Source organism: Dipodomys spectabilis, unplaced genomic scaffold (genome assembly GCF_019054845.1).
Source record: "Dipodomys spectabilis isolate Male_0828 unplaced genomic scaffold, ASM1905484v1 ptg000306l, whole genome shotgun sequence".
Lineage (NCBI taxonomy): Eukaryota > Metazoa > Chordata > Mammalia > Rodentia > Heteromyidae > Dipodomys > Dipodomys spectabilis.
The window spans coordinates 19,694-35,158 of record NW_024870983.1 but is presented as its reverse complement, the minus strand read 5'-3'; the positions used below and the strand labels follow the sequence as shown (position 1 = coordinate 35,158).

Below are 15,465 nucleotides of genomic sequence, written 5' to 3'. Positions count from 1 at the left end.
CTTGTAAATTGGGACCAATAAAATTAGGTATATATATATATATATATATATATATATATATATATATATATATATATATAATTATATATACATATATAATTCTTGATCTCTTTTTTCAATGAGAGGCATCTGGGCTGATTCCATATGTTGGCTACAGAAAATAATGCAATAATGAACATGATTATGCTGGTAGCTTCAGTGTGGGCATGTTTCTGCTCTATTGGATAAATTACCATAAGTGGAATTGCTGGATCATAGGTAGGTAGCTCTCTATTCAGTTCTGTGAGCAGTTTCCATAGTGTTTTCCAAAGTGATTGAACAAGATTACATTCAACCAACAGTGTAATAGAGTTTCCTTTAGTACACATCCCTATCAGTATCTGTGATTGTTCGTTTTTTCATAATGACATTTTAAGAGGGGTGAGATGAATCTCAGGTTTGTTTGGATTTGTGTTTCTTTTTTGGAGAGAGATGTGTCTATTTTTCATTCTTACTTCTTTTTCTAAAATGTTATCTTTAAGTCTTTACTCCATATATTAATTGGGTTCTTGTTTATTTGAGGGTTTATTTTTGTTGGGTTTAACTTTTTGATCTCTAAATATGGGTGAGTTATGAAAACACTTGTCTAATGCTTAGTTAGTAAAAATATTCTTCCATTCTGTTCTCTTTCTGTATATCCTGCTAACTTTTTCCATTGCCATGTAGAAACTCTTCAGTATGATGCGATTCTATTGATCCAGAAAGAATGATATTAGACCATTCATAAGGAAATGGAAAGACTTGGAACAAACTTATATTAATTGAAGAAAGACAGACTCAAAGAAATATAGGTTGCCTAATTTCCCTCATTTGTTGTAGTAGAACGTGCCTCTAATTCTACAAGTAAACACAGTTGGATGGTAAAAGAGAAAACATTATACTTGGACAGGATAAATTTTATGGGATTGTAAACATTTATACAGTGAGATCAAAGGAGGATCACAAAGGATCAATAGCTGTACGAATATTATCATATAAAATAATGTTCATTAAAATAATCTCCAAGAAATGATTATGAGAGTTTGTTTATTATTTTGCATTTTTCTTCAGTGTTCTGATGCCATTTTTTTAATTTCTGCACCTTTGGTCTTATATGTACGTTTGGATAGGGCAAGGGGGAATACAGAAATGGTGGGACAAAGGCTTAAATGCAGCAGTGCTACTCAATAGACACTACATTGCAAATGAAATATACAACTTATGCGAGAGGGAGGTTGAAAGGGAAAAATTGGGAGAACATGAGTGAAGGGGTGACACTGTTCAAAAAGAAATGTGCTCATTATCTGACTTATGGAATTGTAACCCTTCTGTACATCATCTTTACAAATTAAAAATGGACCTCATAAACAGGTTGGAGGAGCTATACTAAATTAGATAAAATTGGCTTTAAAATAAAAGTGGTATGAAAGTAAAAAGAGACAAAGAAGGACATTAAATATTGACAAAGAAAACTCTCCATCAGAGGGATGTAACAATTTTAAATATCAATGTCCTGAATCCTAGAGCTCACAAATTCATTAAAGAAATATTGCTTACACTAAAAACATGCATACATCCAAATAAATTGTTGGTTGCTTGAACAAATCATTCTTAACTCTGGACAGGCCATCCAGGTAAAAACTTTGCAAAAATCTTTAGAGCTAAATAACTGTTTTGACAAGTTATACCTAACAGATATCTACAGAGTATTTCACCTACTAGTGTCATAATATATATTCCACTCAGCAGCCCATGGAATGTACTTCAAAGTAGATAATATCTTAGGTCACACGGAAAATCTTTCAATATTGAAAAATAAAAATGAAATTTCTCTTCGTATCCTGTCAGACCATGATGGGACCAAATTAGATCTCGACATCAAATGGCATCACATAAAATTCTGAAACTCATAGAGACTGAATAACACATTGCTAAATCATCAGTGAGTCACGGAAGTGATAAGCAGGGAAGTTCCAACGTTTATGGAATTCAGTGGAAGTGAACACACAAAATACTACCTCCTCTGGGAAACAGCAGCAGCACAGACAATATTCAGAGGAATATTTATAGCTTTGAGTATGTACATCAACAAATTAGACCAATTTTTTAAATTTTTTATTGTAAAGATAGTATACAGAAGACTAAAGTTACAGGAGTAATGTAATGAGTACACTTCCTATTGAGCATTGTTACCCCCTCCATTGTTTTCCCCCTACCATCCCTTCCCTCCCTAACTTCCCCGAGGTTCTTTTTTTTTTAATTGTGATTAAGTGATTACATAATTTCCCAAATTTCACAGTATTGTGAAATAATGATTCTCATTTAAATTCACAAGTTCATTCTAACTTTCCTGGAGCAAATTGTCTATTACAGTCTATAACATATAACGGTGTACACATATACAACATACATTTCATCAGCAGCATGGGGATATTTAGTAGTGGTTTACCAGATAAGTGGGTGTTCTTTGTTTCTTAAGTCCTGTTAATTTTGTCGTAACACCTAACATTATGGATTTAGCATCCACTTATCAGTGAGACCCATGTACCGTTTGTCTCTTTGCTCTTGGCTTACCTCGCTCAACATGATTCCTTCTAGCTCCATCCATTTCCCTGCAAATGCCATTATTTTGTCATTTCTAATGACTGCATAATATTCCATTGTGTATAGATACCACAATTTTTTTATCCATTCATATGTGGTGGGGCATCTGGATTGTTTCCATATCCTAGCTATTGTGAATAGTGCTGCAATAAACATGGAGGTGCACGTGTCTTTGTATATTGGTTCCTGTTGTTCAGGGTAGATGCCTAGAAGTGGTATGACTGGGTCGTAATGGAGGTCAATCTTTAGCTTTCTAAGGACCCTCCAGATTGCTTTCCAAAGTGGTTGTATAAGTGTACATTCCCACCAGCAGTGTAATACGGTTCCTCTTTCTCCACATCCCCTCGAGCATTTGTCGTTGGCTGATTTGTGGATGTGAGACATTCTGACTGGGATAAGGTGGTATCTCAGGGTTGTCTTTATTTGCATTTCCTTCACCACCAGGAATGATGAACATTTCCTCATGTGTTTCTTTGCCATTTTTAATTCTTCATCTGAGAAGTCCCTCTTTAGTTCCCTTGCCCATTTAGTAATTGGTTTGTTAGGTTTGTGGGGATTAGTTTCTTGATTTCGCTGTATACACAGGATGTTAACACCTTGTCTGATATATTGCTGGTAAATATTTTTTACCAATTAGTTGGTTGTCTTTCTAGCTTGGTTGCGATAGATTTAGCTGTGCAGACGTTTTTTATTTTAAGGTAGTCCCATTTGTCGAGTCTCTCTCCAATTTGTTGTGACCCTGGGCCTCTGTTCAGGAAGTTCTTTCCTGTGCCTTTTAGTTCAAGTTTCTCTCCTACTCTGGCCTGCAGTAGTTTCAGAGATTCAGGTTTAATGTTAAGGTCTTTAATCCATTTTGAGTTGATGTTGGTGCATGATGATAGACTTGGGTCCACTTTTAGTTTTCTGCATGTGGCCGCCCAATTTTCCCAGCACCAGTGGTTGAAGAGGCTGTGTTTCTTCCATTGTATGTCTTTGGCTCCTTTGTCGAATATCAGCTGGCTGTAGGCCTGTGGATTTATTTCTGGATCTTCTATTCTGTTCCATTGGTCTTCGGGTCTGTTTTGTGCCAGTACCATGCTGTCTTTGTTATTATAGCTCTGTAGTAGAGTTTGAAGTTCGGCATGGATACCCCTCCCATCTTGTCTTTATTCCCTAGAATTGTTTTGGCAATTCTAGGTGTTTTGTTGTTCCATATGACTTTTTGGACTGTTTTCTGTATTTCAGTGATGTACGTCATTGGGATTTTAATAGGAATTGCATTGAATTTGTATATTAATTTTGGAAGTATTACCATCTTTACTATGTTAAGTCGGCCTATCCAAAAGAATGGGAGGTCTTTCCATTTCCTAGTGTCTTCTGCAATTTCTTTCTTTAACTTTTTATATTTTTCATTAAATAGTTCTTTTACATCATTGGTTAGGTTAATTCCTAAATATTTTATTTTTTGGGAGGTTATTGTGAATGGGGTTGCTCCCTTTATTTCCCTCTCTTCTTGTACATTGTCAGTGTACAGGAAGGCAACTGATTTTTGTGGGTTTGTTTTGTATCCTGCTACTTTGCCGAAGTGATTTATGATTTCTAAGAGTTTGGGGATGGAGTTTTTGGGATTGTGAAGGCATAGTATCATGTTGTCTGCAAAAAAGGATAGTTTAACTTCTTCTTTCCCTATGCGGATCCCTTTAATGTCTTTTTCTTGCCTTATTTCCCTTGCTAAAGGTTCCAGGACTATATTGAAGAGGAGTGGAGACAGTGGGCATCCTTGCCTTGTTCCTGAATTTCCCTTTGGCTTAATTTGAGTGATTTTTCCATATCTGTCATTTTTTGGTCCAGCTGGTGTATTCTGTCTTCTGTATCTGACACTCTACCTTCCATTTCGTTCACACTGTTGACCATGGCTTCTATTGAGGTTTGCATGAAGGAAATGGATTCCTTTATGGATTCGATGTTGGTTCTCAAAGTACTGATCTCACCTCTTAATGAGGTATGTATTACCTCTAATTTGGCATTTATCTCACTTCTTACTGACGTTTGTGCAGCTTCTATTTTTGCATGCATCTCCTGTTTGATATCCTGTATCTCTTTTGATTTAAGAATAATCTTAAATAAGCACTAATGATGCACCACTAGGTCTTTGACAAATCAGGAAAAACAAAACCAAAAACCAGTAGTCAGAAATAATACAAATTAGATTAAAGGAATAAATGAATCAGTCTCAAAAAAATACAATCATAATTGACTTTTATCTACTAGCAGCTCAAAAATTCGCCCAATGAATGTCAATGTAGCTATTTTCAGAGATAGACTCAACCAGCTCAAACCAGTGAACAAAACAAACTTTTAGGATTCTAAGAAACAACATTTTGTTTGCCTTTTTGACAGAAATTTACTCTGTTGTTCTTATTAAGGTGATTTATAGATAGATTACAATTACAAGGGTCAGGTAATGAGAACATTTCCTTTTGTGAAATGTCTTCAGTTCCCTCACTTGTTCCCAGTCCCACCCTCCTGTCCCCACCCATGTGTTAAATAGTTCACTTTCATCAATGTTCAATGACCTCCAATGCTGCTATTTTTCACTCTTTTTCCTAAAGCTCTGTGCCCACCCCTCACCTTCCTGAAGACATACAATGAATATACCAGGCATAAGGTAAAAAAGACAGAATTTTCACAAACTATAAAAAACAACAAACACAAAACAAAAAAGAAGTTGTCTGTTTCCGTATCTCATAGTTCGTTTGAGTATGTATATCTTGTTATATAAATCTAATTGTTTCTTATCATGAAGTCAATTCAGGGATTAAGATGTGATAACATAATTTTGCTTTCTATTTAATGATGCTTTTTATTTTAATATTTAATTTGTAAGTAACACAATTCAAGTCCTAGTGAAATTTGAAAGTTCAGATTTAAATGTTCCAAATGTCTAATAATTCTTTTTTGGCAACCAAAATGAAAAGCAGGCACGTATTATCTTCCAGAATGTCATTATTTCATGTGTAAAAAAATAAAATAAATATAATGTTAATTCAGTGGAAATAAGGAATCACATACTTATGCAATGCATCAGTACCATAGATTATGACATTTATTAACAAAATTAATAAAAACTTGTTTTAAGTAGATTACTTAAGACATGAAGCAAGTGATCATTTTCTTTTCTAAGTGAAGTTAGATAGAAATCACAGTCCAAAGGTTCCAGAATTCTGTGTGCTTTATACATGTCAATTTACATATATGCTGGGCTCATCTCAATGTTATTTGAAGATAACTGAAAACAGGATTAGAATAAAAAAATCACGCAAATGGTTAGCTCTATTTTGCGATTAAATAGGTCCGTTTTATATCTCTTTATTTTATTTGAAAAATCTGGAAAATTTAAGTAACATAAAAAATAATGAGAAATAAACACCCTTAGCTCCTTAAAAGACAATCATTAAAAAAAGAAATCAACATAGAAAAAACTGAAACTCATTTTGCACGTGGTCTTTGTATATTTTGGTGCTTTGTTATTGTGGATTATGTGACTATCCCATGAATCTGGGCTCAAATCACAAGGGCTACAGGAAGAAAATTTCAAAATCTAGAGCAGCTAATACACCTATGCAATTTTTTGTAGGACATCAACTGTACAAAGGAAATAATTCTACTGCTTTGCAGGCAAGAATGTTATGAATAGCATACTGTTATCTTCTTAGATGAAATAAGAAGACCACACTTTAAAAGCTGACTAAATGATCAGCCCTTTGAATAACAGTGCCATTTTTAATGCACTCTAGATAATTCAAATCCTTCATCCCTCCACAAGCATTAATGACATTCACAAATCATTGCCGAGGGGAATTTCCAGTTCTATTTGATATTTCAAATGGATTAGGAGTAACATAAACAATATTGCCAGTTGTTGAGAATATTTAATTTAGAATAAGCAAACAAATCAGATTCAACTCCATAGCATAACCTTTAGGAAAAATGAATTAAGGTATATGGCATGTCCTTTGTAATTTAATTATAGACATTAGGGCAAAATGACAGAAACATTCTACAAGAAGGAAACAGAAGTCTTTGATAAGATATAGTAAAGATTACAAGTAATTTTACCTACAATTTCCATTATATGATCCCCTATTTTTTTCTGTTAATCAGAGACAAAAATATTTTAATTATGATATGAAAAATGCATCACCATGAATAAAAGAAATCAGGGAGTAGATGGCTCAAGTGCTGGTTGGTTCTGTTAAATATTCTCATTATTTTGAATGATCTGGTGTTTTTGTCTGTGTGGAATTATGAATGTATTTTGTGTCTGGGCAGGAAAATTTGATTATTAGATCACTGCTGACAGCCAATGTCAGGAATCTAACCGGAGTCAAAGTGGTAAATATATATATGTGCATGTGTGATTGTGTGTGTGCCTGCAAGTCTGTATTTAGAAGGAAGTATCTTATTTCCCTCAGGGTATATACATAATTCTATTAGTTAAACTTCATTAATGACAGCAGATAAACGTAATTAACATTTTGAGACATATGTTTATGTTCCTATGTTTGCATGAACAAACTAAAAAATTATATTCTGGGTATGAGTTTTGTGGAAGGTCAGCTGAAAGTATAAATATTTTGAGAAAAATGTCAATGGCAATCATTTCAGTGTAGATCAATTTTAGACCACACTTGGAAGGATAGGTAATCATATATGAAAATGCAACATTTATTGATTTTCAAAAGCTACACTATTTGAGAAATATTTAGGAAAACAAGTTAAATTATGGAAACATAAAAGTAATGTGATTATTTATTGCATACAGTTTTATATTTTAGTTTCGTCAAGTAAAAATGCCATTTATTTCTACTGTATAGGAAGGAAAACACTAAATATTACAGTTTGTGCCATATTTCACATTGAGGAGCTTTGTCTATATCAATAAGTTTATTTCTTTTGTTTCTGCTTTCCTATTCATAATTCTGCTTCTCATAGTATTATTCGAAGGACTTTTTCTTTCTGCCAGTTTGGGGTTTGAACATACATCAGGCTCTCAGTTTTTTGTTTTTTGTTTTTTGTTTTGCTAACAGTAGTCAGTCTACTATTTGAATCATGGCCCAGCCCAGAAATTTTTGTAGTTAATTGGAGATAGAACCTCATGAACTTTTCTACCAGCCTGAAAGCCATTATTCCCCAAGTCTTGTACTTCTTAATCACTAGGATTATAGAGATGAGTCTTGGATCTGAAGAGTCAAAGACTTTTCGTGTCTTATAGCTTTCACATGTTTGCTAGTAATTGCAATAATAAACTACCACAGATTGGGTAGCATGAACATTGTAAATACATTGTCTCAGAGTTGGTGGAATTAGAACACCAAGATTAGAGTTAGCTTCTGATTCCTCTTTCCTTGGCATATTCAAGGCATTCTGCCTCTCTTGGAGTTCACTTCAACTTAAATGCTACCTTTGAGATTCTGTTTCCATATGCAGTCACTTTGTAAGACAATGGGTTTTTTATCTTTAGTCTGATTTCAGAGGGACATAACATATTACTTAATACATAGAAGAAAATCTCTAATATGAAATTATTTGTTTGGGGCATGGAAGTTAAAATACTTTTAAAAAATAGCAAGAGAGGTAAAGGTTTTATTAGAGCTTGTAAGACAAGTATGAAGTCTTGACCTTAGACATGCCACATTTAAATTCCCAGTACTACTGGAAGATTGAACTCAAAACCTATATTTGTGAAATGGCATCTCTACTACTACCATACCTACAAATTATAATTTTATTGCTTATTTTGAGGTGGTACCACTATGCCTGGGCCTGCTTGGACTGAGGTCCTCCTAACACAAGCATAAAACATTTTGCCTTGAACTGGAATCCTCTGAGCTCTTTTTTCCAAGTAGATAATATTATAGATTTGAGCCACTTTATCCAATAAAATTATACAATTTCAAAATATCTTGATATTGCCTATATTTGTGCTTAACATATATAGCTAACCTTAATTTTTTTTCCTCTTTTGTTTAGTACTCTGAGTTGAAAACATTGGCTTTCTTGATATACATGGCTTTGTTTTGGATGGTATCCCACCACAATCAAAAAAGTCTCACAAAAGTTTATGTCAAGAATCATAGAAAAAGAAAGCTTCAGGTTGCAAAAACACTGATCTTTAAGTTATAATTGCAGTATTATTAATAGTGTTAGTCAATGATTGCTTAAGTATCATGAGGAAGGCAGAAATGTGAAAGATGTCAGGTCTCTGTAGAAATTTTGTAGTTGTCACTTCATGATATCTTCCTACCTTAAAGCTTGTTTTATTAAAACCCTCTAGGTGTATATTGGTTGGATTGATTGGTAATCATCTCTGGAAATTAAGCTGATTTTAAAAGGCTGATGGTGCTAATGGTGTAGTAAATAAAGGAATGATCAGAATGAGCACAGATATTGTCACAGATTGAGCGGACCAGATTAACTGCTGAACAGCAAAAAAAAAAAAGCAAAGTTTCAAGTTTGAGGATCCACATTGGAACATATGCAGATAGATAGATAGATAGATAGATAGATAGATAGATAGATAGATAGATATAAATATACATAAACATACATACATGAAAAATTAAATCTCCAGTAGAATATAAAGAAACTTGGCGTGACAGGTATTAAACTATATCAAACTGGTTGCAGGAAATGTAGAGTAAAATATAGATAGTTTAGCATAGATTTTGCATATATTTTGTAAAGGATGAAAATTCTTCCTTCATTATATACTTTACAAATATCCTTATTATGTTTTAAGTTTTTTTTGTGAAAATACCATACAGAGGCGTTACAATTACAGGGACAATGTAATGAGTACATTTCTTACAAAGCATTGTTACCTCCTCCTTTCTATGCCTTTATCATCCCTTTCCATCTCCCCTTCCCGACCCTCTCTCCCATCTTGAGCCAAAGTTGTAAATTTCATTTTTCTACATAACATTTTGTACATCTCATCGTTGTACTGGGTCCACCTGTATCCCTATTTAAACAACTTAGTTTTTTCCTTCCCCTCCACAAATTATAACAACATCAAATACAGTGAAAAGTAGGTTAAGTTTTTTTGTTTTTATATTGTAGTAGGAGCATCTATACAATGCTGAAAATTTGAATTACACAAAATATGCAACATGGGTAGGCACTGGTGGCTCAAAGGTTGAATGCTGAATAGATCTATCATATTTCTTAGATTTGTCTTGGATGGTTGTATGTTCTTTTTCTATAAAATCTATGCTGTCTTCTATCCTCAGGATTCAATATTCTGCGTGGTCTATTCTACTATCCAGATTTTCTACTTTTTTTTTCTTTTACTTGTAGTTGGTCGGCTTTTATGGCTTCAAATTCTTTGTTGGATCTTTGTTTTAGATCTTGTATGAAATTCTTTACTTCCTTAATTTGATGTTCATTGTTTATTCTCAAATCACTTAGTTGATTGGTTATGGTTTCCTTGGACTTCCATTCCTTCTGTTGGGATCCATTCAGCATTCCCTTTGTGGACTCCCTGACTTCTTTCAGCTCTCTCTTTACGGATTCCATGAATGCCTCTAGTGATTTTTGTGTATTTTCATCCCGCTCTCTCAATTCTTGTATTACTTTTTGATTAGCTTCCTCACGTTCATGCAATTCCTGTAGTTCTCTTTGACTGATCACAGCTTGCTCACACAATTCCTTTATTTCTCTTTGAGTGTTCTCAAGTTGCACATGCAATTCCTTTATCTATCTTTGAGTAGCTTCCTCACGCCTTGAGCTTCCTGTTTTGATCTTTCGTTTGCCTCATCTCTCTCCCTCTCATGCTCACACAGAGTCCTTTGCAGGTTTTCAATCTTTTTACCATGTTTACCATTAGTGTTTATAGAGCTTTGGGGGAGCTCTCCTCTGGATTATTCATTATCTGTTCTCTCCACTGATTATCATGAGTTGGAGTTGAGATACCTGGGCGTGCCATTTTTCTTGTGTTTTTTCCAGCTTATTCTGCCCATTTGGGATGAAAGTAACACCAGTTTGTGCTAGAAAACTATCTTAAGGCAAGCATCAACACAGTCTATATTTGCATAGTCAAAAGCCTGAGATAAAATCTAGTTCAACAGATATATTTTTCAACATCAAACAACTATGTATTAATAGTCTATGAACCACAAAAAAGAATTTGGCAAACCAGAAGTTATTAGTTTTAGCGAGAGATGTGGGTATAAATAAGAATAGAAGGATGTGGAAAGGTAGAGGGAGAGCTAACTTAGTCCTAATGTCAAAGCAGGAAATAGGTTGGATAGAATGATAGTAGAGACTGGGGAAAAAAGAAAGAGAAAAAAAGACAAGAAAAAATTGTAAAACAAAAATTAAAAATTAAAAAATGAAACACTTAAATTATGCAAATTAAAAACGTAATATTCAGAGAAGGACTGGAATAGGATAAGAGAATGGAAGGGATAGAAAGGAGACGTGAAAAATTAAAAAAATTAAAATGCTTAAAATTTTTTATAGGTATATAGAGGTAGTACGGCTATTAAGGAATTTAAGTCTAAGAGGTTTTGAATTCAGTAATAAATTTCTGGATAAATGTGTATACAATGGGGGATAAGGTCTAATAATCGACTACAGGTATATCTGATAATGAGCAGAAAAGCGATTAAATCATGAAAAGAAGAAGGAAAGAGAAGAAAAAGTGAAAAGAATGAGACAGAAAATAAAAAAGGATCAAAAGATCAGTAGAGCTAAACAAAAATGGAAAAAAAGCACACACACAAACATATACCCCTAAAATAAAAATTATAAGAGGAAGAAAAAAAAGTTAATAGAAAACAATTTTTTAAAGTTAAAAATTAAAAATGTTAAAAAAATTTTAATAAAAGGTAACAAAAAAGAGTTATTTGCATTTTGGGGGTGAGATGGCAAGGTCCTGCATCTCCCTTGTGTCCATAACCAGTCTCTTGTTGGAGTCTCTGGTCTGCTTGTGGTGTTTGATTTTCCTGTAGCTTGGTTGTTTTCTTAAGTCAGTTTGTTTGAGGAGGCAGAAAAATGCTTTGATTTACCCAGGATTTTGTCATCCTCTTCCCAGGTTAGTTCAATGGGAGGGAGATCTGCTTTGAGTATCACAAAACCGGGTGATGGCTGTTTCTTCTAGTTTAGAGATGCTGTAATGGGGCTAGGTTCTTGGTAGAGTTGAGGCCTTTCAGCAAACAGTAGCTTTTCCCTGAGGGGCTAGCTTCTGAAGCAGTCAAAGAGCCCAGCCAGGAGCCATTCTCAGGGTTTATTGTTACTGAATTTCAATTGATTGTCTAGGCTGCTGTAGGGAGGGGCAGCCCCTTGCTCTGTTTACCCAGTGAAGAAAGCCACTCCTGGCGCTGGCGCAGGCAAGGGCTGGGTGAATTTTCCCTGCATAGAGCTGAGCCTGGCAGGTCAGGTTAGGTTCCTGTGACCTGCTAAATTACTTTTTGTTTTCATCCAAAGACTGAGTTGGAGCTAGCTGCTCAGCGATGCCTTTGCCAGTATCAGAGATGGAGATCTCCGGTAGTGGGCAGGGAGGGGTGGCCTTCCCTTCTCTGCTCCCTGAGAAGGAGTGAGGAAATCATGCTTCTACTCACACAGGAGTCTGGTTCCTGGGTGATCTCTGGTCTGCGATCTGAAGGATGAAGATGTCTGCTCCTTGTCAGTTCTTGCTGGTGTTGAGTAGAATCCTCTCACCTGCTGCATCTGGCGCCTTTTTCGTAGACTCTCTGTGTTGCAGGTATGGCGCCTACAGCCGCAACCGCCCCCGCCACAGCTGCAACCACAGCTGCTGGCAAGTGCTCAGATTTGTCTCCTTGCCCGGTTTTTCCCTCTTTGGCCTAACTCTCTGTACTGTGCTGGCACACTTGGTGTGATTCTCCAGCTTAGGACTTTTCACTGGAGCACTAAAGCTGTTTTCTATGTGAGAGCTTGTTTAGCTTCCAGCTTCTCCTTCGATATCTTCCCTGAAGCATAAATTTAAATTTTAAATGATAAATTATTTTAAAATCGTTTCACTCGGGCACAGGTATGGATAGATAAGTGATGTGGGCAGAATCAGAACTATTCAGAAGGTTGTAAATGGATGCTTACCTAGTTTTCTCTCGGCTGGATCATAAAATACAGACTGTCCTAATTGGAAAAAGTTAGCCTTCCGAGGTTTTCTGCATATAAACACTCCATCAACATTTTATTAGAGGATTATTCAAGATTAGCTATATGTTGATTGATAATGACTGATCATGACAGAAAGTTGAGAGAAAACCATCTACACTTCAGTGAGGTTCTGATTTGTGCTTCACAAACTGTTATGAAAGCTCTACATGAGAATTCTAGCAGCTGCATTTTAAAAAGTCCTTGGGTTGTTACACTTTCTGATATTGTCTCAATTCAAGTACTTCTCCTTGGAGTTCCATACTATTCAATGATGCTGGATTAGCTCCTTGTTACAATTTGCAAACTGGTCTTTTTGATGAAATTTGTGCTTTTTGAAATTGCTCTCCAATTCCATCCTCAAACTGCATACAAAATTTATCTGAAAAAATTTGTATCTGTTGATAGTGCATACATATACTTTTAGTTTTCATTACAAATATAGAATGTAATAAAAATTCTCACAGCAATTATACTGCACTAGCTGGTGGGCAGATTCTAATGTAAATAATATACTGTGTTCATGTAGAGATTTAGAGTATCCAAAGTAATAAGCCTGTGGTCCTAAAACCAATACCTTACTTCTATTGAGTGACAAATACAACTTCATATAAGTACAGAAGTTTTCCTTGTATGTTTTAATATATATTTTTATTATAAATACTGTACAGAGGGGTAACAGTTACATAAGTAAGGTAATGAGTACATTTCTTATTGAGCATTGTTACCCTCCCCTTTGTTTTTCCCCTACCATCCCTTCCCTTCACACCTCCCCACCTCCCCCATTCACCCATCCTCTGGTAATGTGTCTTGTATATTTCATTGTTACAATGGGTCAACCAGTAACCTTTCCTTATAAATGAAGAAATGCTGGCTTGATTTATGCTGATTCTACTTGTGTAGACACCTCTAAAATCACTGGCCAAATCCAAGAGCACATAAATGAAATGCCATCATTTTTTTTCGTCAGTTGGTATAATTGTGTTCTACACCTTCATTGACAGGTTACAAATTATTCTCAAACTTTAAAACATTCAAAATACTTTCTTTTTTTCTTATTTTCTTGGCCAGGAAATCAGCAAGACCTCAGTCAGCATTTCTCACATAGGAATTTTCACATGGGTCAGTTAAATATATATGTAGAGTCCAATTTTTTGAGGACTCACTCATCTGCCTACAAATTCATGCTGGTTGTTGGAAAAAGAGCTCAAGTAAGGATGCCATTTAAAGCCTTATAACTTTACTCTTTACCAGGGTATTCTCCTGCTAAATTGGTGGTTGAAAGTGTCTACACGAGGACAATCCTTGAGGAGCAGGGAGACACCATATGACATACTTACTGAGGTTTCCAAGTGACTTGTTATCATTTGTACTGCATTTTGTAAGTCAAATCTCTCTAAAACTACCAGTTTTAAGAGATAAGAGGAGTGGTAAATGAACTCTTAGAGACAAATACATCTTCAACATATATTGTTTCTAGTATTCAGTTTAAGGCATATTCAACAACTGGTGAAACTTGTGTTGGCTGTAATTATGTGTCTTTCTCCATGTGTGCATGTATACGTGTGTATATATATGTGTGTGAATAGTAACATACATGCGTACATTATGGCTTATATCATCATTTATTCCTTGCTATCAAATAAAGTAAGGAATCCCTAAAGTTTTAACAGAAACTGTATAGTTAAAGTCTTAACTCTTCACTCTGCTTCTTTACACAAAGACTTTGCAACTTCTCATTAATAAAGTTTCCATAAACTCTGAAATGTAAATACTTAGTACTTAATGTCTGTTACCATAAATATTAAATACTTTATAGAAAAGTTTTATACCTGCCAAACGGTCCTATTTTGGGCATATATAAGCAAATTCCCAAAATTAAGCATATTTAAAACCTTAAAACTTTTAACAAACCTAAACACTTGCTGCAATATTCATTTTGACAGGTGCCTTGTATAGAATAATTGAATTCCTCCTCCTACACACCTCTTGAACTACAAATATCTGGAATTATTTTGTTTTTGGCATGTCTATCTTGATTTTATTCCTAAATGTGTGCTTATGTAAGAAATATATGATTCTAAAATTTCACAACAATTCTTTTGAACTTAATTTTGTTGAATTGTCTAGTTTAATAAAATCAATAAAAATTATACTTTATATATAAAAAATGTTCTGTGCTCAATTTAGCATCACAAACACTAACATTGGAATAATACAAAGAAGATTAGCATGCCCCCTGCACAAGTATGTCATGAAAATTTGTGTAGCATTCCATATTTTTACAACAACAGATGCTGAAAGTTGTGTGGTCACAAGGGAATCGTACTGCATTCTTGGTGGGAGTGTATACTTGTTCAAATACTTTGGAAAGCAGTATGGAAGTTCCTCAAAAGACTCTACATAAAACTCCCGTATGACACAGTAATCCCACTTTTGGGGATGTACCCAAATGATCATAAACAAGACCATACTAAAACTACCAGCACAACTATGTTGATTGCAACATTATTTATGATAGCTAAGATATGAATCCAAACCAAATGCCCCCATTAGATGAATGGATCAAGAAAATATGGTATATTTACACAATGGAATTGTATGCCTCCATCAGAAAGAATGACATCGCCCAATTTGTTAGGAAATGGAAAAACTTGGAAAAAAATTTATTGACTGAAGTAAGCC

General features: G+C 34.7%; 1 non-coding gene across 1 annotated transcript; it reads left to right on the top strand.

Annotated features, from left to right (window-relative positions):
- The first annotated feature begins 14,957 nt into the window (after positions 1 to 14,957).
- On the top strand, positions 14,958 to 15,064 carry LOC122127638. The gene has a single exon (XR_006151231.1). It is a non-coding gene; the product is annotated as a U6 spliceosomal RNA (small nuclear RNA).
- Positions 15,065 to 15,465: the final 401 nt, after the last annotated feature.